The sequence below is a fragment of the Staurois parvus genome, unplaced genomic scaffold (assembly GCF_062004578.1).
Source record: "Staurois parvus isolate SC_StPar_1 unplaced genomic scaffold, SC_StPar_1.0 ptg000988l, whole genome shotgun sequence".
Classification (NCBI taxonomy): domain Eukaryota; kingdom Metazoa; phylum Chordata; class Amphibia; order Anura; family Ranidae; genus Staurois; species Staurois parvus.
Window position 1 is genome coordinate 6,455,780 of NW_028318784.1, and position 27,251 is coordinate 6,483,030.

The window sequence follows — 27,251 nt, forward strand, 5'->3', positions numbered from 1 at the left end:
TTCACTCTATGACTGATGGGCATTCACACATTCACATTTTGTGAGTGTTTTTAACTGTGGTTTAATAAGGTTTACTTGGATAGTGCACTTAGAAGGCGCCTTTTCCCTTTTTCTTTCCTTCAAGGATTTTAATTAAAGCACTTCTATTGATGTGTATCCCATGTTCTGCTGGTCTCTGGTCACTGAAATAATTCATCTTTCAGTGGTGCCACTGCTCCACTATCATTGGTGCCAGAAACCCCGCACAGTTGTGAACTTCTAGCGCTGGGGGTGGGGGGCGGGGTTAATAGCAGCAGCTGCGACTATGAAGGATGTGCACCACTCATCCTCCCCTTTGCCATTCACAAAACTCCCAGTATTCTTCTCAGCAGAATGCAATGCATTCTGTGAATAAAGGAGGGGGAGATGAATAATAGGATCTCCCCTATCCATTCACAGAATGTGTTAAACTCTGCAAGAAGGAAACTAAGTGTTTTTTGGATGGCCAAGGGGACAGGAAGAAGAGGGTCAGTAAGTTCTTAAAGATAGTAAAGGCAGAAAGTGTTTTACCTTACTTCATTCTATGCAGTATTGTAAAAAACCTTCTGCATGCAGCTTCCTCTGCAGCCCCCCTAAATACATACATAAGCCCAATCTCGATACAGCAATATGCCCAAGAGCTGTGGCTCCCTTGGTTCTTTCGCTCCTCATTGGCTCAGATACAACAATAGGAGCCATTAGCTCCCATTGCTGTCAACCAAAGCCAGTGACGAGGGAGTGGGGGGGGGTCAGGGCCAAGCCCCACAGAGCTCGGGAATTAGGACGCACAAGAGCCACCAGAGCAAGCCCTAGGGCGCCCTAGCATAAAGTGCTTTGAGGCTTGAGCCGCACATGTCACTTCTGGTTCCTCTGAGGTCACATCTGGTTGCTGGAACTCACGTCAACCGTGGGAACAGCAGCGGTGTGTAGAGAGGGATCCCCCTAGTAAGCTGTTTGGGTTGGTGCTCCCTGTGGCACCAGCAATTTGTGAGTGCATTAGATTACAATTCTTTTTAACACTTTTAATTAAAAAACTTGATGCACTATGAATACTTCTCTGGGCTATTTTCTGAGATATTGGCTAAGAATGGAGGAGGTGGTTTAGTGTTACTTGAGTGGAAGAGGTCTGAAGTATTCTGGAGGACCAGGCATCGCACCTAATGCATACAGGATTTGTGCTTACAAGCTTGCGGGCTACTTTGTTGACCACATTAATCTGGTGATTTCTCATTTTAGCCATACACAGTGGTGAAATACAATTGGAGTTGCAAGATTTGGCTATCAATTGGACTCTTATATCAGATTGGTTTTTGGGACTTTTTGCACATAACTATTTTTTGGTTACATGACATGTAATAATTTATGTATATGTCATTTTATATAGTATTCTTTTCTATGATTATTATCACATCATAGTTTGTTAGCGCCTACTTTTATTCACCGCACATGAATGATAAGTGTAATTGCACTTAAAGGGGCAGCTGCCTAGAAATGTATTGATTTCACTAAATATTATATCATTTAATTTGGTCTGGCGCTGTTTCATTTTCCATTTAAATTAATTTTACAGTCACAGTGCTGGAAGTTCACAGCTGTGGGGGTATCCGGCACCACAGAGAGAGGATTATTACAGAAACCAGAAGCCAGCAGAACATGGGATACACATCTTTAGAGGTAAATTATTATACTGGTGCTGTATACTCAAAAAATTTTTTAATAAACTTAAAGAGTTAACAATTGCACCTTGTCAAAATGCTTCCACCTCGAATAGATACATTTAGTAAATTAATAATAATTAATAATAATGATAATTTGTTGCTATGGTAGCTACCAGTATAAGTAATAAAATGATGTCTAGAAATTGCCTTCTATACCATATGAAAGTGGAACACAAACTTTCTAAAACTAAATTAAACAGACTTTGTCCTACAACTATTATGTGCACTCTATATACTGTATAAAGCAATAAAAAATATTAGTTTGGCTCCTATTACCAACCCATTGTTCTTCTGCAAGACTGCATGTCAACAAATTGATAAAAGCGAAATAATGTCCTCGATTTCACGCATTGCCTGTGATTATTGTGAGTTAGAGGGCAATAATGAGACAGTCAGACAGCCAGTCAGTTGAACTCATCACAAAGGCAGATTTTCTAACTCACTGAGATAGCAGGGGCAGATATATCCATGCCTGAAATGAAACAGGTTAGAGGATGTATGAGTTGGGTACTAAAATCTAAAATTTTAGACAACTTTTTTTTGTGGAAAAGTATATCACCTGAACCTGCAATAACTGTGGGACTTTTTTTCCATTCAAGGACCTTGTAGCATACAAATCATTCCTTATTTTAAAAAATGCCATTACCCTCCATTTATATCTGTTGACAGTCCAAGTATAAATTCCATTTGATCCAAGGTAGTTTGGACCAAAGTTTGGCATCTTTATTAGTCCAGGAAATTAATCTATAAAAAGAACATTTTGTGGAGTACTTCCTTAGCTAAGAAATTATAAAAGCCTCTGTCATCAACTCTAAAAGTGATTCGCAGACATCATTAAAGTAGACTCCAGGTATGGTGCCAGAATTTCAATATATTATAAATCACTTTGAGGAGACCGTCAATCACAGTGTTTTCCAGGTGGGGGAAGATTCAGCTTTCTTTGACCTCCTGTGTAATGATTTTCCCTTCAATAATTTAAGGATGTTCAGCAGAGAGACAGTTGTCTATGATCCTTATCTGAAAAAGTAATGCTGGGCAAACATGGGACAGCGGGTCGATCGAAAAAAACTGAAAAGATTCCTCCATTCATACTGTACAAGTGAGGTGGATACGGAAATCTTCCTCCCCGCTGCGCTTTCTTCGTATTCTGACAGCGGGGGACTCCTCCTCTCTCAAAATACACCAATTGGCTGTAGCGCTGAGCGAACAAGAATTTTCAAACAAGCCCGTTTGCAAAAAGTTGATCATTAGATTTACTCTTTTTAAATGGGAATGGCTATAGATGGATTGAAATTCGTCCAGTTCCTGTTGAACCGAATTTCGATCCATCTATGGCCAACTTAAAGCTTAATTTTTTTCCCTTTAACATAACAAACATGTTATACTTGCCTGTTCTGTGCAATAATTTTGCACAGAGCAGCCTCGATCCTCCTCTTCTTGGGTCCTCTGCCTGCGATCCAAGCCCCTCCTCTTTGGTGATTGCCCCGATGGAAAGCCGCTATTGACACAGCGTGGACCCCTCATCACAGCATTTGATTGACAGCAGCGGAAGCCAATGGCTGCCGCTGCTATCAATCTGCCTAATGAAGAGGGAGGAAGCTGCAAGAACCGCTGCTCTTGTGCACATCGCTTAATAGGACGGGTTCAGGTAAGAAAAGGGGGGGGGGGCTGGGGATCCTGCAGCACAGAAGGTATTTACGTTATTGCATAGAATGCATTAAGGTAACAAACCTTATGGCTTTAGAACTATTATAAGCTTGGTGGAATATAAAGTCTCATAATATACATATTCATAGAAATGAGTGATAATAAATTAGCCCCATCGTATTAATTCACACCATTCATATAGCCACAAAGCTTTGGAGGTTTTCACTATACTTCCTTTTGATTCCATGCTTTCTTTCTCATCCTCTTATGAATTTACCTGCCCTCGGATGTAACCTATCAGGATTGTCAACAGACCAAACAGCCATAAAAAATTTCATACAGGCCAACTTCAGTTCAAAGATTGTATACACACAAAATTCTCCTGATTTCAAGATGTTTTCTTAATTTTAGGAAGAGTCTTCAAAGCCATATTAGTTCTAAACACCCCAAATCTTTAACCAGATTAAGGGCCCATGCACTATATGTGTTAAGCAGCTTTTCTGAATATCGTCCCAACACATAAAGGCCATTTATGTCCTATTGTTTCATCTCACACCAAAGCACTGCTCCAGTGTGTGCAGAAAAAATTTAGGACTGGATATATTTTTACCCAACTTACTGAGGTTCATAAAGTTGAATAAAATCACATTTCAATAAAGTTTAAAAAGAAAAAAGGTAAACAATGGGATGCATTGTAACAGTGCAGAGCACAACTCCTACAGAGCACATACCAGCAGTTGTGCGCTATGCAGTGCATAATGCATGTCCATTGGTGTGAATGGCCCTAAAGCTAAGAGCACACTGGAAATTTTTAGTAAGTAATTATGGTACTAAAAGTGATACCGATTACTTTCTAGCAGTAGCAATTAATCGCTAATAGTAGTGATCAATTGGAAGCCATAAGAAGCAAGTTTCCCTCTAAGGATTCAGACCCTCAAGTAGTTTTAGGGATTATTCACTAATGATCACACAATGCTTTAAATGTATGCAATTAAATGCTACTACATGCTTCTTGTCCCTCACTCCATAGGTATTAATGTGTTTTATATGTGTGGCCATCAATCGTTACTACCACTGCTAGCAATTTTAGTAGCACATTTGCCCTTCCTAACATTGCCTGTGTGCTCCTAGCCTCAAAATACTTTTACTGTTTGATTCGTAGTGTCAAATTTACAGTTTATATTTCTATTTCTCATTCCAGCACCTCATGTTTGGATTACAACTTTCTTCATGAAATACACCTCCCTAAACTGCCCTCGTTCATACCCCATTCAACTTGAATTGACTTAACATGAATAAAAAAAAATTGGTCTTGTGACTCAATACTTCTGTCTTTGAAGAAATCCCTGTCCTTGACAAAGTAATGGAAACACTAATTTGCTATTTCTACCAAAATTCTACACTCAGCCTTTCAAACAAGTGTGTGGCCAAAAAGGAAATTAAACCAAATGGCCTAAATTAAAAAAATAAATAAATAAATGAATAAAATCATACAGGCTGCAATCAATACACCTTTCACATGGATCTCTCAACTTGAATGTGCACATCAATATTCTGGACATTTTGAATCATGAGACCTGAAGCAATTTCTTCCAGAAGAAATAAGCTCTTCTATGGACAATGTAAACAAAAAGGCAACTTTTCTAACAAAGGCATTTCAAAGAAATAAAGGGGCAACTAATTTTTGAAGTATTAATGTTTCTATGGACAATTATCACTATAGCCCCCAACACGTTCGACAGTATTATTGTTCTCTTTATAACCTAACCATTCAGCAAGCTTAACTACTTTTAATAAATCCCAAGCAATTCATCAGTGTCTTTCAGACAGTGGCTGGCACTGCATAGATATATCCCCCTTGCAGGCTTTAAAGGTTCACCTAACAGAGGATTTTTTTTTTTTTTCCTCTCAGAACTAAAATCAGGAAAGAGTATGAGTCCTGATGGATTAAGTACTAGAAGCTTTTCTGAACAACTAGCCCCACACTTTCTACAAGCAGTTAGTCCAATTTTTGATTGCTTACTGCCAGAGTTGGAAGCCTATATCTAATATATAAAGGACACAAGGACCCTCAGTAAAGTCCCAAGTATAGGTCTAAAGCCCTGTTAAATACAGAAATTAAAATATTTGTAAAGATCCTGGCCGATAGATTCAAGTCCTTACCAACCAGCAATGGTACCCAGTAGGGGGGCCCCCATTACCCCTAATCGGACAAAATTAGAACACTAGACTTGTCCAGGTACTCAAAAATTAGTACTACCTATGTATCCTAAGAGCATAATTTTATCACAAACAGCAAGTTAAAGGAGTAATATCTCGTTAAGGGTAAAACGTGGGAGTCTCCTGGTCTCGATTGGCTTTACCTGTAAATTAGACAATTTATTAATGTAACAACAAACAGTACAAACTGAGAGCACTAACTGTGAGCTTGCATTTATCTATGTATCCATCCCCTTCTCTATGTCCTCTTACATTCCCTAGCAATCCCTTCAATTCTTTCATACATAACACAGTATGAGTTAAATCCTAACTCATCTATCCAAGGAACTGGATACACATACAAAACTTAACATACTTGCAAAAGATGCTTCTACATATTCCAAATGTTTGCTGACACTTTATTGTGAGCTTGGTTACCTGTCATGTTTGGTGTTTTTTTTTCCTTCATACTTTCATACCTTTAAAAAAGGCATGTCTGTCATGTTCTACCAGATTAAAACTACAGAAAGTATTGGACTACTTTCGTCCTCTTTAAGCTTGCTACTAGGTAAGTCTCAGCACCCACAAGACCTTAAGACCTGCAATCAATCCCTAGCTATGCAGTTGATGGTAAAAAATTGGTTCTAGGACTAGTTTGCTAATCATCCTATGTGTAGCAATGACCAGCATCAATGGACTTTTTTTTGTAGTCTGGTATCAAATACAACCCATGTAATGTGTTTTCAAGCTTATATCCATACTTATAACGTTTGATTTCAAGTTGAGGTGAAATAAACATCCTTGACAGTTTCCTCAAACCTAACATTTATCTCCCAACTTAAAAAAAAATATATGTCAACAGAGTTGAAATGTACAGACAAGGATAAATGTTCCACAAAAAAAAGTATATTTTTGCTCATATTATTTGCAGACCAGGGAAAGAAATGTGTGAATTCATACAGTACATACAAAACAGACAATACCAATGAGATTTGACTTTCTTAAATGGTAAAAAAGAAGAAAAATACATACAGCTACAATTAATGCTGCTGATAATATTGAGCATAACTGACCAAAAGGCATATACACGTGGTTTAATTTTCTGCAGAGGAAATTTTTATCCTCTCCCCTGTTGTTTCAAAAGCCAATATAGCACTAGGTGCAGCACAAGCAGAATTCAAAGCTATGTATACTTATAAATAACTTGAACATAAAAGATTGGAATTAGTTTAGACTGGAGTTTGACGAGTCTACCACAGAACCAAAAAAAACATATATTGTAAAAAAAATAGACATTCCCTAACATAGACATGTTCATATGCCACAAGCCTATACTTTTCTTATGATTTCAGTATTGTGGGTAAGAACAAGTTCAAATTTCTATATTTTAATAGTTAATGTCCAATTTTGTGCCAGATCTCACCAGAGATTTGGTTCAGTGGCCATAAAACAGCTTTCTGTATTATGCTTCTTCCAACCTGAGGGTAACTTTGCCCCCCACCCCCCCATCTATTAAAATGATTACATTTGCCTTCATAATACTGGTGTTACATACAGTCTATGTGGATCCCTGTACCGATCCAGTGTCTATGAAGGAAACTGAAATACAGGCAAGTAACTAAATGCTTCTTAACAGGAAGTCTCCCCTTGCCAAGTCTAATGAAGGAGACAATGGCAATATAAATGGTGCTGAGATTATTATAGCCTGCTTATCCACAGATCATAATAAAGTCATAGCATTTAGTGGAACAGCAGCGTATTGTTAATGAGCTTAACTGAAAACTAAAACCAGACAAATATTATTTAACAGGCGAATCAAAATTAGAAGCTGTAGCTGTCTGGTTAACCTTCAGCGACAGCTTCTTTTGACCTTGGTACATCATTCAATCTCTCTATGTGTGTCAGCTGCTCCAATATGAACCTGTAAGCTCTGGGGATCACCGTGTAACCCAGCGTGTCTACAAAGAAAACCAGACAATACTGTTTGGCCTGAATTGCACTGTGCAGAAGAATGCAGCATCACTATTTCTGTCATCTAAGGAGTTAACTTTAAAGATACAATTACTACACTCTCATATGAATATTTAGCACTAAGATCAGGTTCTTTGTATTAAAATATGGGGTACTAATGGAATACAATATATTAGTATGATATACTTTAATCAGTACAAAGAAAAAAAATATATATGGGAATATAACTACCAATGTGAAAATAGGACTGCTTTAGGAGACAAGAAGAAGAACACAAAGAAGAACAAGAAGAAGACAAAGAAAAAGAAAAAGAAGAAAATACGAAGAAAAAGAAGTCCAAGAAAAAGAAGAGGATGAAGAAAAATACGAAGAAAAAGAAGAAGTCAAAGAAAAAGAAAAAGAAGAAAAACGTGAAGAAAAAGAAGTAAAAGAAAAAAAAGAAGATGAAGAAAAATAGGAAGAAAAAGAATATTTTCAAAGAAAAAGAAGACGAAGAAGAATATGAAGAAAAAGACAAAGAAGATGAAGATGATGAGGAAGAATAAGACGAAGAAGAATAACAAGTACTGGCACAAAGGCCCCTCTTCAAGCAAGACACAAATATAGATAAAAATAAAAAATATATAATTTATGTACAAAATGAAGCAAAACACAATAAAAAAAATTTGAAAAAATATAACCAATTATTAGACACCACACACACAAACACATGGGAAATATATTGTCAAAACAATCTATTTTATGAAAACAATAATGAAGAGCTACTAAGCCATTCACACTCTAGATCAAAAGCTATGTATAACTGCAAATAGATAAGGACACATACATGCATTTCAACATTCTCATGCTCACAAACTGATAACATTCCATATCTGCACACTCTATATCTACAGAACAGAGATTTTTAGTAAAAGGAAGCATCCATAATCCTGATCCTGGTCATGGCACCAGCTGAATAAAGATTTTAAAGTTCAAAGGGTATCTTGCAGTTTACAGTGTTATTTTTCTATGCAAACACAGCAATGATCTTCATTTGCAACTGCTTTAATATAACAAAAAAAAAATCAAATGCACTAGCAGCCTAAAACGTCATTCATATTGCAAGAGAAAAACAATACAGATTAAATATAAGCAAGAAATTCACATTGGGTCTAGGGGTAAGCAACAAAAAAGAACAAGAGAAAATAGGAAAAAAAAAAACAGTTCCTTAAAAATCTATCCCGCTGTTTTTTTTGCCGGCTTCATCTTCCTAGCAAGAATAGAAATCCAACATGTACTTCATGCAAAGAAATGCACAGTCAGGAAAGAAATGAGAACACAGTGAAGGTCAGCAAGATAGAAATTCATTACTTTTCATGCTCTGTCAAACCTATGAGAACGGCTCGATCTTAAAGAGATGCAAAATCTTACTCCAAATGCTATTCAGTCCAAAGCAATTGCCATAAAGAAGGGTTTGTGGCCTGGCCACAAAAACCCTGACCTCCGTAACCTCTTTTTTTAATCTGCAAAAATGAAAAGGGCAGATCTTGCCTATCATAAGAAGGCTTGTTTCGTGCTAACATTTGTCTAGATCTGCCCAGCAATAGGGGATTTTTTTTCATGAAACAGCAGAAGTCTCGGAACTGTCATGTGACTTTTTTTTTTCCTCCTGATATGAGACATGTGCTTGCATATCATTTTGCAGTTTAATAACTATGCGAATTTCGGAACAACCTGCCTTTGCTTATAATGCATGACACAGCCTGTAAGGGAGCATGAGAACAGTTTTCCATGAAAGGCAAGGTTTTCATAGTTGGCCTGTAACCATGGTAGCAGATGCCTTTTTCGCTTAACCCTGCTTACCTCTTTGCAGCCACGAGCTGCTCCCTTTTGTTACAAGGGGTACGCCTTGATTTTTCTTTCTCGTGAACAAACTTGCATCTTCTTCAAAGGGTATGATGTTGCAGGTCATTGGTCTAGACTGTTTGAACGGTCCAGGGAACAGCCTTGATGTAACCCTTGCTCCTTGTGTGCCACACCACCAGCCGTGTGACTGCAGACTGTAGGGGGACATTTGAGATCTGTATTTGAAAAGGACTACGTCCAATTTTGCCACTGTGCCTTTTCACTCATCGATTGAATGAATATCGAACCTTCTGTCGTTGCATGTGTGAAATAGATAGCTTAGCAAGCACTTTTCCAACTAAACCTAAGCGGTGGGCCAAACATTTTTTTTCCTTTCCTCCCAAGCTATAATTATTTCTTCCCTTTAATGCATTCATCGCATGTTCTCTTTAATGAGCTGTATAAAACATCACCTTGACTGCCATTAATTTTCTACATCTACAACCAATTATTTACATTTTTTTGTGAATTTATGAGATTTTACATTTTTAGTGCCATTTTTTAATTGCATTCCTATTTTGAAATGTAGATAAAATTTAACAAATAGTATAAACTTTTGATACGTACGTACATCTATAGGAATGACTATGTAAGACGATTAGTAAAATAAAATACACAATGAATAATTATATTTTAATGTTGATATGCTATCGCCTTTTTAACAGTTATATTTCTTATTTATAATAATAAAATGTATCAAACAGTAAAGAAGTAAAAAGCAGAAAATCTGTTAAAGCTAATAAAGCTTTACTTCTTGTCTTATTGAATTTAAAATGAAATATTTCTAGATTAATTCTAATACATACATCCTTTTTTTTTTTTTTTTTTTTTATAAAACAGTAAAAATAAGCACTCTCAGCAATGCCTTTTATCCAGAAACAATGTAAGAATTATTTCACGGTGACAGCCAGCACCACCTGCTCTGTCTGGTAAAATAATGTTTGAGAGTAAGGTTGTTAAAATCCTGATAACAAAATACCAAGAGGACTTAACAAATCTTCATGGCTGTGCTTTAAGTAGGCGACATCTGTATGTATTTCTTGAGACAGCATTATATTATACTACAAGGCTTACTTTCCGTATTCTTAATTGCTACAGGCAAAGGGGAGGTGCATGTAAGAATAAAGGTTATACTGACAGATGAAACATAATTCACAATGAGAGAGGTTTTCATCCAAGCTGAAATAGACCAAGCTGACTTCTAGACCAGTTAAAGGGCAAGCGGAGTGCAACTGGATTTTAATAATGCGAGTGTAGAACAAAGACAAAAAGACGGGGTTTGTGACAAACCTGCTTGCCAAAAAAATGTGTTATAATGGAGAAGATGCAACATGACGGAAGAAGTGGACAAAAGCTGATAAGGGCGCTATAGAACGGTGATGGGGATAACTGGATAGGCAAGATGCGTTTTATAACTATCACAAACAAAAAAAGTCTCATTCTTTGTGTAATGATGCCATTTGAAAATGAAGCACTTGCAAACAGGTCATATTTAACCTTTTTTTGCATTTGCTTAAGTATACATACTTTAAATCAGATTCAAATTAAATTTACCTCTACCCACTTATGCTCTTTTCTAGCATGGCAACATAATATGTACAGTTAGGCTTGTTAAATATATATATATAAAGAGAGAGAGAGCGAATAAAAAAAAGAGAGAGGAAGTCAATTAATTAATGCATAAATTGGATTAAATTTATACTTTTTACCAAGAAAAAAAGCATATTGTGTTTGTATACAGACATACAGTTAATTACAAATTAAAATTAAACACAATTTTGGAAAGGAAACAGTAAAAAGACACATTTTGGGGTAGATTTACTAAAATTGGTGTACCCAGAATCATGGTAGCCTATCAGCTTCTAATTTCAGCTTGTTCAATTAAGATTTGTCCTCGAAGCTGATTGGTTTCTGTGCAGAGTTGTATCAGATCAGTTTCAACAAATACACTCTCATGTGTCTTGAAACTAAGTCAAAATTTAATGTCTAAATGATTTATTACTTATTTTGATATTTTGTTACTTATTTTGTTCATTCTGTTAAAACTAAAAAAAGGCAGATTCTTGTATAGTATATAGTTAATGAGACTACTAGCTCTTAAAAATGTTAAATTTCGCCATAATTAAAGTAGGGAAACAATATGCCAAAATACCGACCAACATATCTTATTTTTTTTTATATTATACAAACACATGTCAAAAAAATTCACAAAGGTGCTAATTTACAAAATAAAAGTAGACTGTGATCATAATGTAAAAACTAAATAACTGCATGTCTCTTCTAAAATTAAAAATGTTAAAAATTATATTGTAATAATAAATATAAAAATAAAAAAATATAATACATCACAAAATTTTGGGACAGTTATCAAAAACTGAAAAAATGATTAAAATGTTTATATGATAACAGATCATTCTGTTATTTTCTGCCATTGAACATAATAAAATGTAAACTAACATATAAATTAAAAGTTTTCATGATGAATCTATGATTGAAAATTTAAAGTATATTTATATGTGAATTAAAAGGCTAATTTATTATCATTTCCAATTAGCACAATATTTTTCTGTATTTTGTTTATTTTTCAGCGACAGTGTTAAATACCCTACCATACCTTTACTGAACAATAGCTGTAGTAAAAAAATATTTTAATAGCACATATTTATGGTGGATGGTTCACTTTCACTCATTTTTTATCACACTGGTCACCTTATCTTGCAATGCCTGTTTGTTACTTCTCCACTTTAAATTTGAACAATACTATTACGGGGTAAAAAGCAAGGAAGGTAAGTGTTACACATACAGTTCAGGAGACAGCTCAGAAAAAAACAGCAGATTTTGATTCCATAAGACAGACTGGATCAGAGTCAAAGCTGCCACATACTGTGTGAAAAAATGCCACCCTGGTGTGAACAAAGGGTTTAAAATGGAGTCAAAAAGCATGCAAGCTCAATGTCTAAGCCTTTCCTGTGTATTGTTCTGCCGCAACCTGCAGGACATCAAGTGGGTTTGAAAGAATAGAGTGCTCTTAGAGATTACTGTTGACAGTGAAATGAATTGGGATTTTTGGGGGATTAGCAGAATAAAAAAGCTAGTGTTTATTTTATGCAGAGTATAAAAATACAATTTTTATATAATTCATAATAAAAAAATAAAAGTTCAAAATTATCTCAAAACGGATCCACTTCAAATATTGCATTGTTTACATTGTTTACTTGTGGGACAGAAAAATGGATGGCCAAAATAGATATGGTGACAATTTTGTCCAGATCCATATTATTAGCTAAAAATATAAAAAAAATAAACAGGAAAATTATCTATTTAAAGCACTAAGGAACATTTCTGTTCTATATAAAACATAGGGGTTGCTTTACTAAAACTGGAGAGTGCAAAATTTGGCAGATATCTGCATAAAAACTTGAATAAGCTGAAGTTAAAATCTGATTCGCTACCATGCACAGCTGCACCAGATTCTGCACTTTCCAGTTTTAGTAAATCAACCCAAAAGCGTTCAACTATATCATCAGTTTTTAGAATCTTATAATTTTTAAAGTTCAAAGAAATGTTTCTCAAACATTATCATTTTAATAAATAAATTGACAGAAAATGCATATACAATAGAAGCTTTCTAGTTTTATCCTACTAATTAAATGTCACTGAATGTTTAAAACAATAATTTCAGAAAAATTCATAGAGCTAAAATTAGCTTGTGTATGAGAAAGCCAACTGCTTTAGGTTATGTAAGTGAAAACGAAATGTCATCATACACCACAAAAATACACGTGTGCTACCTATCTGGAATCCTTGGGATTAGGTTTTATTAGATTATCTTTCCAGAAATGTCACAATTCACAAATGCACTCATCATTTAATCCTACTCCCCAAAGAAAGCCTGTAGCATTGCTCCCTTTATTATCATTTTTAGCAGTGCACCTTAGTAATGATTCAGCATTTTATTTTATTATTTTTTTTTTTTGCTATTGTTCAGAATTTTTTGTTTAAATGGTTTTCATGCAGCAAAACCCATACTATAATATTAATTTACATATTTATTTTAGAACCAGATTTTTTTTTAGCTTTTACATTTACCATGAAACACAAAAAAATCACTATAGTCATGTCTCCAGCATGTTTCATAATTTTGATCTATTATTTTAGGTGTAAATATTTAATAATATAATAACATAAATTAGGTATAATAAATAGTCTGTTAGCAATCCTATAAAATATATTTCCCTGTTGGTTTACTTTAAAAATTCACTTAAATTCCTTCTTTCAACTTGCATGCAATCTCTGGGTAAAGGGAAAAAAATGGTATAGAGCCCCTAAATCCCAGAAGCTTCCCTAGAAGGTCAAGATGGGAACATTTTTCTATTTACTCTTTGTAACTCTGGATAAAAATCAATTTGTTGCTTTCATTACAACCACACAATCAATTCCATTTAAAGCATGATGCAAAATCAAGTCCAAAGACAAAACAAAGCTGTGGAATTGTGACAAGTGGATTTTTACTAGGTAGCATTTGTATGAAAATGTCCCATCTGCTTTGCCATAGCCAAGGCATCAGGCTTTTTAAGCAAAAGCTCATGTCATTTATTCTTCATTTAATTAATTCTAAACCTATTCATACCTCTCTTACTCAAGGAAGATTGAAATGGAAATGGTCACGTTATTAAAAATGCAGAATAATCCCAACATTTAAAATGGAAAATTACTTTTTATTTATTACAGACATTTATATAGACCCAACAATTTATGCAATATTTCACACACTGTACATTCTCACCAGTGCCTGCTGTCAAGGAGCTTACAATCTAAGGTTCCTATTTCACATGCATACACACACACACAGTACATGAAGAACAATATAGACAGAGGCCTATTAATCTACCACCATTTCTTTGAAATAAAACCAGAGTACCCAGAGGAAACCCACAAAAGCACAGAGACAACAAACTCCATGCAGATAGTGTCCTGGTAGGGCTGTGAGGCAAAATTGCTAACCACTAAGCCACTGTGCTGCCCAAAATGGCTTGTTTAAATATATATTTTAACTGGGCATACAATTTCCTACTGGCAATTATACTATATACATATGGTTGCATTTGAGATGTTTTTTTAAATGAGTTTGCTGTACAGTTACCTGGCTTTACATTCCTATTTGTAGTCACACATATGCAGAAATAAAAATGAAGGCCAAATGATCACAAACTAATCTATTCTTAAGAGCCCTTGTATTATAGCTTTAATTTTTTGCTGCTTTACATATACTTTTTCTATATGAAGGGATCTGAACGATACAATAAAAATATTAAGCTGCTTCAAATTTTTCTATGAAGTAACTGATTTCCAGTTCATTAAAGCTGAGTTATTCCATACAGATACAGCTACACATGAAATCACAATAGGCTCACTTCACGAAGCTAACACACCAGGATAAGGACATTTATTTTTTAAAAAGTGACAGTTATTTTCAGCTGTATCCAATGAGGTTTTAAAAGTAGCCACATGACTAATATAAAGGTTCTTTTCTCTGTGTAAAGCGATGTGAAATGAGCTTAAGGCCTGGTTCACACTGTTACAGGTGGTTGCGAGTGTGGGAATTGCAGTGATTCCTGCACCCGCAACCACCCGCAGTCATAATGTTTAAAACGGCATGGGACTGCCATTTATTCTTAATGGCACCCCCAAGCACCTCAAACCACAGTGCATTTGTGGGTGCAGGAATCGCTGGGAAATTGCATGGTGCAAAAGCACCATGAGATTTCCTGGCTGCTGCGTTTCCAAAATGGCGCATTAACCTATTTGCTATGGGAAACTCAGGAACAGCAGCCCATGCAAATTTGCGCAAACGAGGGGCGCAAACCCGCAATAGTGTGAACCAAGTCTAAAGCAGGACTAAACCCATTGATTTAATACTTTCCCAAAACAATTACATTCAAGGCATGCTATGAATAACTGTCACAAGTGCTTGTGCTCACATCAAATGGCTGGTTTCAAAACTGATCACATGTGCAGCACCATGGCAACTGAAGATCAAACAAAAGACTAGGATGCCGGTCTCCTTGGCTGTAAAGGATAAAGGGGTTTGGTTCCACTTTAGATGGGGACTAAAGTTGAATAAAATAAAATTGTGGACAGGCAGGCTCTTTATGCAGAAGAGGCATGCAATGCAAGGCATGTAGACAGGAGGGTGTGCTTAGCTGAGAAAACCCCTCTTATCCCCCTTCCTTCCTGAAGACTCCTGGGATATTTGACATTATTTTGGCCTAGGTCAGAAACCAGGAAGCATATCTTAATCCTGGTGATACAAAAAAGAAAGAATTTATGCAACATAGCCTTCAAAGAGTACATTCCCAGACACCTCGTGAGGTGATCTCTGGCTTCAATAGATTACAAAAAAAGAATATGATAGAACTAAAGTCCAATTCTGTCCGATTCCCCCTGACAGTATGCTATACTTTATTTTACCAAATGCTTACCTTTTTTAGATGTCTTCAGGCAGGTCAAAAGATGTGCAGGGTCCTCTTCTGCTTCTCTGTCAATAGGTGGTCCATGATGATGCAAGGACCAGTACTGACATGATGATGTCCGTGTCACTCCTGGCATCATTACACTGTAAGCAAAGGGCACAGTGGTGATGCCCTCTTAGGGGTGGGTCTATGATTCCCTGCAGTTACAGGATCTTCTCTGTCTTCTGGATTCAATGACACCCAGACTGAGGGCTTTTTTTGTGGCAAAAAGCTCCAGATTAAAGCTAAGTATTGCAGCCTGAGATTTTTTTTCACAATATTCCTGGGGGACTAGGAAACTATCTAAATTATTTAAAATAAAATATAAAAAAAACACCAAAAAACACACAGCTGCAGTGTTTGCTGGAATAAATTAGTAGCTCGCTGATTACTTTCGCTTGTTATCCTGAGTCACTCTATAAATCCTTAACAATAAATTGTCCTGATACTGTAAAAGATTAAAGGGCCCTGTACAACAAGATCTGGCCACTGAGCCCAAACATTCAATAAGCTGACCATATGTGGAAAGATAATAAAATTCCACACACATATTTTGCTTTGTCCCGTGGACAAGAGAACAGTGTTACATTCAATGACAGATTCAGTCACCATACAACTACTAGATCACATCATATGTCATGATGTGGCATCTGCCAAGACATCATTGCTGCCGTGGTCCTGTAGCTGGGAAGGTTAATTATTTTTAATGCTATTTTGCTACACAGGCAGATGCTAAAAAATAAAATTGTAACACTAAAACCCAACCTGGTTTTTTGGTATCTTCTTTGTGAAAATGGTCAAGATTCTGATATCTATATATATAGAGAGAGAGAGCAGAGGTGGAATTTCAAGTGCATAGAATCCTCCCAAAGAATACATGTATTGACATATTATTATTTATATTATAATATATTACATGTATTTTATGAAAACCTATATCTAAACCTAAACATTTTTACATGGTACCGGGGCTGGCCTACAATGGTTATTTGTTACCCTGTGCAAAAAATTTCTATTGTATTATCAAAGAGATCAAATACCGACTTTTCTCCCTCTCCTTTGTAACCACCAACACTGAAGCATGACATCACAACTTCTTGTGCTGACCTTCCATATTCCTTGTAAGTAGGAATCACCTTTACTCCCAACCAGCCCAGGTGAATAAACGGTAAGGAACAGCCTCAGCCTACATGTCTCCACCAAATCACACACCCTAATACGTTTTGCACCACCCTCCAGGGCTTAGTCATAGGGTCAAAGGGTCTATGACTAAGCCATGGTGGGTGGGGCGAAATGCATCAGCATGTGTGGTTTGGTGGAGACATGTAGGCTGAGGCTGCTCCTTACCGTTTATTCACCTGGGCTGTTCGGGAGTAGCGTTGATCCTTTCCTCCTTATCATTTACTTACCTGGGCTAGTTGGGAGTAGTAGTGATCCTTTCCTCTTTACATTTACCAGCCCTCTGGATTGGTATCAGGACAAGCCAGCACCCCATGATCTGGAACACATCGTTATTCTTTCACCTCTACTTTGACCAGCGCCAGAAACAATGTTCTGTGTTCCTTATTACATAAGACATAATTCCTACATTCTGTAAAAACTTCCAAAACTGTGAGACAACCTATACAAAGTTGATGTTTGGTACAAATGCTTAAAACTGGAAAACATCTATTGGGCAGTAAACTAATGTGGACCTTCACACTTTTTAAGCACTTTACACTTCTCCCACCCTCTAGTTACATATGCAGACAATAACCCTTTTTTCCTAAATACCTTTTCTGTGGTACCCAGCCCCGAACTTCTAACTTTCTCACCTAGGCAAGGATGGAGTCCCTCGTTTCCTGCTTGAAGCCTCCTAGGATACTACGATATACATTCTCTCTGGGGCAATCTTTAGTCCACTGAGCATGCGCCAGCCTATCTTATGCACACTGTACATGGGCAGTGGTATGTCATCAGAGGATCCACCACAAGAACTCAGAAGAGATGGCCAGCCTGTTGATTTTATAAAAAGAGAAGAGGGTGTGCAGTGGTGGAGCAGCAGGTTACACCACACAATGTAATGTGTGAGTATGTTTTGGAGGACAACCCAGCAGTAAAGGTAAGCGGAGGAGAAAAAAATGCAAAGAGGGAGTCATGTTCCTGTTTAAGGCTCATGGCACATTACAGTGTGACCATACAATCTCTGTTCAAACAATGTTAGATAAAATGAAGACCCACTTAATCTTTCCATTCAGTTTGCAACCAGCTAGGTGGGTTTTTGCACCACATACTTGTTGGTAGATCTAAAGGAGATTGTACAATCAGACTGTGTTGTGTGTGGTGAGCCTAACAATCTCATTCATAGGTAACGTAATGTACTGTATAGCGTACACAGGTATATATATAAACATGAAACTGCTTAAACCAGAATCCTGCACTTGCTCCAGATATGGCCAACAGCTCTGAGCAATGCTGATTTGCTCCGGGGTTAATAAATCAACCCCACAGAATATTGCTTAGTTCCCAATTTAGCTTCGGATTTGAGCCTGACAAAAGGAATTCCTATCAGAGCAATCTTGATTGCTACTGGCACAACAGCTGTTCATGAAATGGGTAGCTAGGTTAGAAATGGGGGAAAGTCTGAAGTAAAATACTTGAAGCTGACAGTGACCCATGACACTCAGAAGACAATGATGGTTGCTCTTATTGTGAACAATTTTGATACATTTGTGTGCACATTAAGGAAATCCACAGCTGCAAACTAAAAAAATAAATAATTATATATATTTCTAAATACATACTGTATAAATACATGTAACCATTTTTCAATGGTGCTATTGAGCATTTATCTGTGTTTAGATGTGGTCAGTTTTGATGTATTTAGAGATCTGGTCACGAACACTAAACTCATCTATACTTGCTTTAAAGTAGGGACATCTAACGGCAGGAAACCAGAATCTGCCACGCACATGGGTGCATTAGGATTGTACAACAGATATTTCAGAAATTTTCTCCATGCACAGAATGCCCAGGTGCTATGTACAGCCATTCATAGACATGAATAAACACCAATAGACACCTGTGTATAGAACCCATACACTACACACTGTTTCACAGGAACAATGGTATGTACCTGCGTACACCCAGTGCACAACCATTCATGTCTATAGGTGGTTGCCTGCAGCACCTGAGCTTTCCTGGCATGGAAAAGAAGAATTTTGCATTGAATGCTCTTAATGTATCCATGAGGATTAGGCCTAAAAAGGTTTTTTTTTACTTCCCTGCTAACTTCTGCATTTAGAAAATCTAATTGCAAGAGTGTCAGAGTAAGTGAAGTGAAGCCTAAGAGATAACAAGCAAGGCTGCCAAGTCACTGCTGGGAGGGGAATTAGGGGAATCTAAGCTTCTGAAAGTGAAAGTACAGCTATTTCTCCTGTACACTTTGAGGATGAATTACTCCACAGTGCCTGCCAGACAGAGCTTGTTTAAAGTGCACTTTTGCCCAGAATATGGACATTAAACTAATTACTCATCCCTACAAAGGAATGAAATAGCTTTAAACTAGGATTCTTGTAATGTGAAATAGCTAATTCCCAAAGATCACAGCAAAGGCTCTAAAGAAGCCTTTCTTAACCCTGGGTTCCGTAGATTCCTAGGTTTCCTCCAGAGGTTGCTAAGGGGTCCTCAAGCATTTAGCAATTTTTCCTCTCAGATGAGTAACCTCTATCAACAATGATCATTTAAACAAATCATTAAGGGGAGGAGGGTAATTCTATCCCGATGACCACCAATGTAAGAGGCATTTTTTCCACTGATCATCACACTAATGTACCATGAGCTGCACATATAGTAATTGTTAGCAGAGTCTATAATGCTTATAAATACAGAGGTGAATGAGGGCCTGTAATAATGTGTTTTTTCTTTTTTAGAATATATCAATATCTGAGTGTGCATGATATGGATATAGGTTTACTTTAAAGCTCATTTACTGTTTGTTTACCATTTTACTACAGCTAAATATTCTAAAACAGAGGGTTTGTGGTCTCATATTTTTGGAGCGCCGATCAAAAACATCACTCTCTCCACTACTTGTGTGTGTGCTACACTCACAATGTCTGTGATAGCACTGTCATTTGAGAATGCAGATAGTAGGAAAAATGCACAAAGTCAATCAGAGTGTGTCTTGTGATAGCCAATCATATTGATCACAAATATAAACACTTGCAGTGCATACATTTAAAGTCCCCCAACCACCTTCCTCTCACAACGGAGGAAAGAAAATTTAATGAAGGAAGGCACCATAGAGCAGTAGACAACAGCACATTTGGGGGGTTAATACCTCCTTCTCCCTTCTCCTGTACATCTCATCTCCATTTAGTGTCTGTATATAACCACCTTCACCTTCCTGCCCATCAACCAGCTCACCTCCATCCTCCCATTGTATGGTATATGTACATTAACCCCCTCATCTCCTCCCTCTATGTATGACCTGTACATTAATGATGTGCTTTATCTAATGCACTATTATGAATGTTTTAATCACCTCTATACTAGCATGTTTCTTCATTTTAAAAAAATTGTGGCAAAAAATAAATTCACTTTGGAGTGTCCACTTTCCAAAATAGGTGTTGATTTGGGGGGATTTTTATTGTATTTGTTTTATCACATAAAACAAAAGGAAAAAACAAAAGGAAACAACAAAAAAAACTGAAGGAAACTTTTTTTAAATGTTTTCCTTAATATAGTAAACACTAAAAAAACGCAGTGCCTATTAAATACTACAAAAAAAACTCTGTCCTAAAACATGATATAAAATTAATTTGGGTAAAGTGCCACACAACCGAGTAATTGTCAATCATACTATCACATCACTGAAAAATTAAGTAGTACTACAGGTTGGTACTCAAACAGGGTTAAAAATACATAAATATTTGAATATCCATAACCTGGCTGTAGTTCTACTTTAGGAACCAGTCATCAGAAATATAATAATAGCTAACTTTCTAATGTCTAATCATACCGTATATATTGCTCTGAAACTGCAATATTTTTATATTTCTAATATTTATATTGCACTGCTTCTTTTTTCAACCTTTGTGTAAAGAAAAAGTAGTGATCTGTTTTTTTGTATCTGTAATAAAGTATGATCAGGGTGTGGTAAGGATGTATAACAATTTTTGGTATTAAACAAATTTTGGCATTAAACAAGTCCCTTTTTCCCACTTTAAAAGTTGGGCGATATAAAAACTGTCTATAAGTTAGTTTTTTTGCTGCTGTGGATTGATTTCCTTTTTTGTTCTGCATGTAGTTGAGCAAAGTGATCCCTTTTTCAAATTGAACGAAGAAATGCATAACTTAAAGGATTTAAATGTTGTATCTGTGATTTCACATATTCATGATATGTCTACAAATGTCAGGTTTTTATTGCTCTCTGTGTCCCCTGTTAGGGAGAGTCACCATCACTATTTGTCCTTTTTAACGTTATCACCAAAAGTTAAAGAAAATCCCACATTTTTATTGTTGTAATGGAGGGAAAATCTTCAAATGAGGACACTAGATCTGGTGACAACCACTGATTTCCTCACTTTGGAGTGATTTCCACTCAGCTTCCTGTTTTAGCTATGAAACAAGAAGTGAGAGGAAATCTTCTTTCGGCAAAGAAAAAAAAATTATGGGGGTAATAACCCTCCGCTACTTAAAGTTATTCTAAAGGCTGAAGGTTTTTTACCTTCATATATTCTATGCATGAAGGTAAAAAACCTTCAGTGTGCAGCTCCCCCCTCAAAATCCCCCCCCCCCCATACTTACCCAAATCCAATCTTGATCCAGCAATCTGCATGAGAGCAGAAAATCTCCCAGTTCTTTCCCTCTTGATTGGCTGAGACACAGCAGCGGGAGGCATTGGCTTTCACTGCTCTCAATGACAGCCACTGAGGAGGGAGCTGGGGGGCATAGTTGAGCTGTACTCTATGTGTCTTATAGACACACAGAGGCAGCTCAGGAATAGGCTAGCAAGAGTGCTGCAGAGCAAGCAGCTTGGTCTGTGGGCACTCAGCAGGGGGGAGGAACCAGGAGCTCTGACGGGTGACCTGAGAAGAGGAGGATCAGGGCTGCTCAGAACAGGTAAGTATGACATGTTTGTTATTTTTAAAAAATGGGACCCTTTAGCATCGCTTAATCCAAAATTACTTAATCCAAAGGACTAGTCACCAATATTGCCTGCGGTCTCCCTACTGAAATACCATGCTTTGTTCTGCACTGTCTCTGTGTGGAGGTGGCCATCATGGTAGAGGTAGGGTTTTGCTTCCTTATGCCAGATCCTTTAGCAAGGAGAGTAGTGAGCAGCACAGTAGTGATATCACCAAATCCCACTCCAAATCTCCCAAAGCTGGCCATAGATGGATTTTTTTTTTTTTTTGTTCAGCCAGCCAACTGATCAAAAGAAGAAAAAAAATTAACGGAGCCCCCATGAGGCGGATGAAGGAATCCTCTCCCCGTTGCGCTATTGTATTCTGACAGCGGGGGCTCCTTCACTGGTACAATACAGTGATCAACACTGCAGCCAATCATCCCCGTTCAAGAGAAGTCGATTGTTAGATCAATTTCTCCCAGAAAGACCATAGAAAGATTTAAATTTGGCTGATCTCTACTGAGTCAGACAATTTTCAATCCATCTATGGCCAACTTGAGACAGAAATTGGCCTACAGCTGACCAGAGATGGATTGAAATTTAGCCAGTTCAGCAGGGACCAGCCGAATTTCAACCCATCTGTGTCCGCTTCTGCTCAATCTAAGTCTAATAGGAATGTAGATTGCCAGCTCTAAAAAGCAGGACCCTCTGTTTCCTCTTGTACCAAATTGTATTGAAACTGAAAAGCACTACACAAACTGTTGGCGCTATATAAATCCTGTATAATAATAATAATGTTGGAAAATTTATATTCAACCAGTGGCTGCAGCCAATGAGCTGCAGCGCTGATCAGTGTGTTATCACAGCAGAGGAGTTTCCACTGTCAGAATACAATAGCCCAGTGGGGAGGATTGGTCCAACCACCTTACTTGTGTGGATCGGGGAAACTGTTTGTCAACCTGCTGGCTGACTGAAAAAAAAGTGCAGTATTATTTTTTATTTGGAGGAATTACAGGCAAAAGGTAGATTTTTCAGGGTAATGTTGAGGCACATTTACCAGTTCTAAAAATGCCCTTTAAGATAGTAAATCTTTATTTTAAAGAGTTTAGGAAACACTAAATTCTTTTATAGTGTGCAAAAACCCCATGCATGTGTCATTTGTATTGTAGGCAGTAACATAAACAATAGAGGTACCTGTCTGCTCCTTTGTTACCTTCCTTAGCCCCTGGGAGTTCTATAATTCAGGGATCTTAATATGGAAGCATCAACCCTCTGGCACACCGCCCACACATTGCACATCTCACTACGGGTCAGTGGGGTGAGCGAGGTGCATTGAGGGATGTGGCAGAGGCGTACTAAAGACTTCAGAGCTGGGGGCTGCTATTTGCATACTGTGCGTGGATCCTTTATGAATCTTCCTGAGCACCTCAGGAGACCCCAAACCCTGTGCCTGTTTTTAACTCTTCGGGAGTGATTTAGGAAAGGAGTATATAATGTTCCTGTAGATTAGTAAATAAAGCGAATCTGTGCTCACTTAGTATACTCAACTGTATGTGGTTAAAGTAGGAGGATTTTGCCTTACACAACCGGACAAGTAAATTGAATACAGCTTCCATTTTTCAAGATAATCTATCCCACTATGCCTAGCTGGTTACCTGTTAGATATGAGCTTTCTATTTTTTTAGGAAGGCTTGCCATCCACATGAACAATTGGGGTGTCCTCAGACTGGATGTGAAACATTTTCTGAAACACTTGTACCAATGCTAAACTTATCTCAGGAACAACCCACTTATAACTATTTACTGCCTATAGATGTAAAAGGTTATAATGGATTATAATCTTAGCCAATATTAATATTATAAAGGATGCTTAGCTGTATTGTCCAAAACCAATAGCCCATCTCATTCAATAAAGCAGGTTTGCTGTCCAACCCCAGACAAAACTCCAATGCATGGGGTGTACTTTTTTTTGCAGTGTCCCCACTGGGGAAATTCTCTTTTGCTTGCCTTTAATATTATTACATATGTTACCGAACCAGGAAGGGAAATCTCTCCAAAGGTGACACAGCAATAAAAACCTGAGCTCCCCAGCCTTTCCAAGAAAAAAAAAAGAAGATTTGCCTGGAGTTGGATTTTAAATGTAAATTAAATATTTAATCTTAAATTTAAGAGATGTTCTACAGATCTGAATCTAAAGATCTCAGATCTCAAAATATAAAAGCTCTACTTTTTGAAAAATAGATTTGATGCTAACTTTCACTGTCAGTGACAACTAAAACTGGGTATACACGAGAAGAATGTTGTTTAACATTTTTCTTTGAATAATATTTATTAAATTTTTGAATCGTTAATGGGGTCAAATGAATGTTCATTTTTGACTGGAGTGACAAGTAAATGGTAGAAATTGAGTTTCTAACAGTGAGTGTGATGTTCGTTTGGGAAATACACTCATTCCAAAATCAAATGTTAAAAGCAAACAAAATGTTGTAAAGTACAAAAGTACAAATTTACTTTAAACAACATTCACCAAGTCATCAAACGTACTTAGAATTTTGGTACAAATGTTCGTTCAAAAATCTACAAGTGTATGGTGATCTTTACACCTCCATTGGTATATTTTGACTGATGCTGGGGCAGGCAGCTCAAGTACAGCAGCAATGCTTTCTGTGTAGATAACTGTATCAGCACATTTATTTATCAAAAAGTATATTATTCCATGTTATTATCTCTCACAAGCTAGCATTAAATCACTATTCCTGCTCTGTGAATGACTTTTATAGACTTCAAGGCTAGAGATATTAAGACAGATTCAAGACTGCAGATATAAGTACAAATGAGTGCCTGTGATATGAAAAAAAAATTTGTATGTCTTTCTATAAATTCATTTATAACAAGACTTACAATATGGTAGCTGTCTGCAAACAACATGGTATCCACTGAAAATACTATTTCAATCTGGGATAGCAGGCTATAAAACTACAGACTATAGTATGCATATTGCATTTTTATTTACTTTACTAATGAATGGGTCACGCTGATTCTCCTGGAACGGTGACCCCAATAAGGAGAGGAGGGGAAAGAAAGCCCAGCCATCTGTAAGACATAGGACCTAAAAGGGCAGACGGCCAACACGGTGCAAAAGGTGGCAGGAACAAGACATATGAGGTGACAGACAAAGGGCAATAGACAAGGGACTGACAGACAGGATGGGTCAGACTAGAGAAAAACAGCAAATGGGGCAGACAGGAAAGACAAGGGGAGACAGGCAAGAGAGGGCACTCTACATACAAGGGGGTAGGCAAAGGAGGGCAGACGTGAAATAAAAGGACAAGCATGAGCAGGCAGACAAGAAACAAAAAGAAATGAAGGAGGTTGACTAAGGTAATCAACCAGCTGCCAGCTGACTTTATGCAAGTGCACGCTTCTCCTTAAAGGGCTGCTAAACCCAAATTACAGCCTGGTTTTAGAATTAATAACGTCCAAAGATCCAGATGTTCAAGTTATACTGAGATGACCTTTACTGCTATCCAGAATTAAATATAGTTTAGCCTCCTTTGGTATAGTATAATATAATAAAAATAAATAATAATAATAATTATATGTTGCACTGAACTAGCATAGCAAGTACAATTAGTGCACTTCATTCATCAATGTCTGAAATAAGAACTGTTTGAGCTGCCCCATCCGCATCTCCCACCTGTCGTTTTTGGACCCTAATCTCTCTATCCTTCAGGATTTTAATTGCTTTTCAGTGTGATGTATACATCTGTATCAAAATATTTATAAAGCTTTTTATACCCAAAAATGTGTATGTTGCAAAGGAAGTGGCGACACCTCTCATACTGATCTATCAAATGTTTTGTTTTCTAGTTTACTCTACAAACATGTCATGTCCTGGAAAATGAAATAGAATTAATGTTTAAAGCGTGTTTCAAGCATATTTTAATTTTTGAGTGAGCCAGTCCCAAGTCTGTCCTCATTAACATACAATTACTTTTGCCTATTTCAACTTTTGCAATCAAATTTGAGAAAATCCCACAATATGTTTGTTATGTCTTCCCATTCACCTTTTAGATGTTTCTCAGGAGAAGGTTTCATGGCTGACTGCAAGATTTTTAATAATTGTAGAGTGAGTTTGTTCCAAGTCTGTCCTCATTCACATACAATGCAAGAACCCCAGGCTCTACACCTTTATGCAGGCCATAGACGATTTGTTTATCGGCCGATTTTTGCACTGTTAGTGGGGCAATGTCATTGGCCGATTTTCGCGGTTCCTTCTTTTCCTTCATTTCTTTTATCGGTCATGCTGGAAAATTTGCAAAAAACGGTCAATCATTGGTGGCAACAGAGCGACCGATGTTTTGTTTTTCGGCTGAAAAATTGGCCAATAAACGAACCGTCTATGGCCTGCATTACCCCTGTGTTAGGACTGACAGTGTTGAAACCTAGTGCAATTGATAATGAAGATTTGCCTGTACAGTACAGATAGGGTTAATTATGGCAGACAAAGCTGCCCAGCCCCTCAGAAGCAAACTAAACTACCTAGGAATTTCCTCTCTTAATAGAACATCTAAACAAGGTAAGTTGTGATTTTTTTTCTTTTCTTTTTTTTAAGTTATGCTATGGGAATGGGGACACAACAAATATAAAGTAGGTATTAAAGTAGGTATTATCCCAATTTGGCTGCAAATGGAAATACACTTTAAATAGATAAATGGTCCACATAGTAAACTGGGTGCAAAGCTGTTCATTTTAAGGTCATCACAGAAGACAATCTTTGGGCTTGGAGGAAGAGAGGTTCAACCTCTATATGGAGACTGTGCAAAGGCTTTGCAATTTTCCAAGTCTTGTGTTGAGCAGCTTAGCGTCTGCATAGTGTTCACAGGGGGTTGCTAGTTGAGCCCTGCTGCCGTTCATAGACCACCTTCTATCTTGGTGAAGTTCATGACATCACCGCCTTTCCTCTCTACCACATGCAATCAAAGAACACCTTGATTTCATTTAAAAAGTAAGGCATTTTGTGAATGGTGGCAGTGGCAAATGAGTGACTCCCTGTTGTAACTATGCAAAAGAGAAGCCACAGGGCCAAAGAGATTGCAGCAACTAATGTAGTAGAGCAAATAGTACAGTAGTTGGCATTTTCCACCATTGTCCCTCAGGTGTGAAATTTGTGTACGCACATTGGTCCAA

General features: G+C 37.1%; 1 long non-coding RNA gene across 3 annotated transcripts in view; it reads right to left on the bottom strand.

Moving 5' to 3' along the window:
- LOC149441411 (uncharacterized) overlaps positions 1–27,251 on the bottom strand; it is a 648,839-nt gene that overhangs the window by 346,891 nt on the left and 274,697 nt on the right. Inside the window, exon 1 of one of the 3 annotated variants that reach the window (XR_016307380.1) lies at positions 9,396–9,751. The exons of the other annotated variants lie outside the window; for them this stretch is intronic. This is a non-coding gene — a long non-coding RNA (uncharacterized LOC149441411). Of the gene's footprint in view, positions 1–9,395; positions 9,752–27,251 lie in introns of those variants that run through there. 3 annotated transcript variants of the gene reach the window in all.